This window comes from Megalopta genalis, unplaced genomic scaffold (assembly GCF_051020955.1).
Source record: "Megalopta genalis isolate 19385.01 unplaced genomic scaffold, iyMegGena1_principal scaffold0343, whole genome shotgun sequence".
Lineage (NCBI taxonomy): Eukaryota > Metazoa > Arthropoda > Insecta > Hymenoptera > Halictidae > Megalopta > Megalopta genalis.
In genome coordinates this window covers 37,501-41,024 of record NW_027476412.1, presented here as the reverse complement: position 1 = coordinate 41,024, position 3,524 = coordinate 37,501, and positions in this window count along the sequence as shown.

Genomic DNA, 3,524 nt, shown 5'->3' with positions numbered 1-3,524 from the left:
TGGCGGAGGACGGCTTTATTTCCTGGTGCCGAATTTGCGATGTTGGGGCCCAGGTTGCCCATTACAGTGGCCGTGAATCGGGCGATCACCCAACGCCCTCCCTATTACCCGGATGACAGATGTTGTTTGTCATCTTATTCCATCTTGTCCAGTTCGTGTGCGATCCCTGAAGGGCCCTCGTAGTTATTGATCTTAAGAGCCCTTTGAGTCCTAGTGCGGAGATCGATTCAGCCGAGAGCGATGCCCACACGCCGCGCCAGGAGATGGTGACCGACGTCACTCTAACAGCTTCCGCCAAAACCCCAAATTCCTGGGCGACGCGATGCCTTAACAGCGGGGTGTCGTATTTAGCGACTTTCCTCGCATGTGCATCATTAAGCGACGTCGCACCGCTAACGACCTGGCTGTCGATGACCCTGACAGCCCCATCCTTAAAGGCCACCAAATCAGGCTTCTGCAGACCCGACTGCAGGACATAATGCGGATTCTCCCTAACCCTCCACCCACTCTGCCTCAGACCAAATGCTACGATTCGGCATATGGCATCGTGTCTGAGTATTCGACCCCCATGAGTCCGGTGACATCCCTGCACTATGTGTGCCGCCGTCTCCGTTACGGCGCACCCAGCACGACACAACACAGGAGCCCCATTCCCACGACGGCCTCTTGATGTTCTTACTCTGGTGGGCAGGGCGTTAATACGTACATGATGATATTGCACGTAATCCCTGCCGGGGATCCCCGCAGAACAGGCGTCAACCCAAGAGCTGCTATCGATGACTTTAGCAGCCTCACGCAATTCTCCTCCATCGTTAGACTGATGGAGTAAAGATGCCCAGTATTTGGCACGATCCTCAGGTTGGAAAAGCGCCCGACCTTGGATAGTCAGAGCACTCTCCGCCCGTCGAACCGCTGCCACAACCGCCGGATGTTGGGAGGCATCTCTTGCAGCCGCACAGGAGGACCTCGCCATTGATGTTAACCTGGCGTGCATCATACCCGGTATCGATGTTCGAAACGCGGGGATGCCAAGTCCACCCTCCTTGCAACTGGCGTGGAAATACCCAAGTGGTACATCTTTGGGCAGACGCAACCACCTTCGAACGGCCAGCCGCGTCTGTTTATCTAATGCCTTCAAGATTTTAAGTGGGCATCTTGTCAAAACCAGCTGGTGATAAAAACGCGGAATGAGGAAACAGCGCAAGATCTTGAGGCGCTGTTGAGGCTTGAGTGGCGCCTTGGTGATATTGGCCAACTCTCTGTCAAGCTTGCCCCCAGGTTTTTCAATACCCATTGGCGAGATCTTAATGCCCAGATATCGGAAGCCCTCGGTAGGTCCCAGTTGTTTTATAGACCGACCGTTGACCTCAAATTTGCTGGCGGAGAGTATCTTGTACTTCTTTTCTTTACCAGCGATCTGGATGGACATAGCCAGACATTTATCGGAGTTGAATTCCAACCCGTACTTTCGTGCCTCTTCCTCAGCCGTTCGAAGCATGCCCTGCATTCCTGAAACGGAGGACGCGAACAAGATCAGGTCATCCGCATACGCCAGTATATTGACCCTTTGCTCCCTGATAACATAGCCGACCTCCTCGGGTAACACCCTTATCACCCGGTCCATGACGATCGAGAATAGCAGGGACGACAAGGGATCGCCCTGCCGCACACCCCTCGCTACCCCGATCGGATCCGATGTCTCGCCACGGACCTGAAGCACGGTTCGGCTATTACGGTACGTCGCTGTTATGTACCTCACAAAGAGCTCCGGGAGTCCCAATCCCCTTAGTGCCGATGTTATGGCATGGTGACTAACGCTGTCAAACGCCTTGGCCACATCTAAGGACACAACGTGAAGCTGCTTTAAGCAGCTCCGTGCGTCACGAAGGGCAGTTGATAGTACAAGCACGTTCTCAGCACAGCCATCGTGTACTCCTCGTTGCCGCTCATCGATGAGACCGGCTTTTGCCAATCTCACCGCCAAGATTTTATGCAGCTGACGAACGACGACTGAAGCCACACTTATAGGACGGAACTCGGATGGTGTTGAGCTTCCGTCCTTCTTAGGGATAAATACCGTCCTGCTGATGAGGAGCTCAGATGGAAATGCCCCTACCGCAAGGATGACATTATAAAATAAGGTTCTTAGAACTACTGGCACACTCCTCCATTGCCTGCTCGAGATGTTATCGAGACCCGATGCCGAGGAGAGCGGGATCTCATTGGCCTGGATCTCATGGCCACGAACCGGCTCAGCGATCCAATGCAGGTCCTCCCCTTCCTGAACTGGATGAAGGTGTTCAATGGGGACAGAAGGACTGGTGAGCATAGGTGTCCAGTACTCCACCATCTCGCCAACGGTTGGTGTTTGAGCCTGCACCGGGCCATCCAGTACAAGCTTGGCCGCGCGAGACATGTCCTTCTTCCAGAGTTCCTGCATGGCCGCATACTCCCTTCTCCTCAGTCTCCACCTCGGCACGGGCCCGGCAGGTGCAGCTTTAGGTGGCCGGAGCAGTGGTGTTCTCCGCTCCTTTACTTTCGCAGAAGGCGTCGGAAAGACTCTTTGAAGCCATCGACAACAAGCACTCGGTGTTATTGGTTCTCGATTAAGAACCATTCTCGCAAGACTTACGAGTTCCTCCGCTTCATGGGATTTCACCCTTTCGGCCGGATCAATCAGCTTACGGATAGCGTCAATATATTGGCACTGATGTTGCTGTGCCGACGCAGAGTGCTCCTGAACAGGAGTAGGCGAATCCGCCTGTCGATGACTTGTGTCGTGATGTTGAGTGACACTGGAGGTTGAAGACTGAGACTCAACGGCAGGTCCACGCTCGCGGCATACACCGATCTTCTGTGTAACAAGAGCTTTATACGTCAATTTCTTTCTGAGGCCCTTCAGTCGATCAAGACTGAATTTATTGTCGAAGACCGTCAGTAGATGTTCATTCATAAATTTGACGTTGCCCTGCACACTCGCAAGCGCCTCAGCCGCCGCCACCATCTCAGTCTCTTCCTGAGTCCACCTAACCTTCTTTACGGCCACCTGCACTCGTTGGTTGGCCTCGTCTGGATGAGCTCTCCTCACATGGACCCCTAACCCGATGGAAGTGGGAAAGGATCGCGAACAATGGGGACATGGATGTAGTGCCCCCCGCGACGCAGGATGTTGTGCGTCGTTACTGGACTGGTTGGGTTTATTTCTCGAGGTCGTCGGACAAACATTCCGATCCACTGTGGCCGCTGTCGTAGGGTCGGCGATCCGAGTGGCCCGAGGGCCCGCCGACAATGGGTCACTTGACCCATAATCTTTCTTTTGATTTTTCGGGCCTACGACAATAGAGCCATGGGGGTGGCAACCCCATGACCCATAACATGCCTCCCTCAAAGTGACTAGAGCCGCCGCCACATTAGCGCGAAGGCAGGCCATTTGGGTGGGCTGCACCCTTACAGCGGCTCATTACTGCTAGGCAGCACGTCGTGTCGCACAGAATTTAGCCGCAATGCACTGAATGGACAGGTCC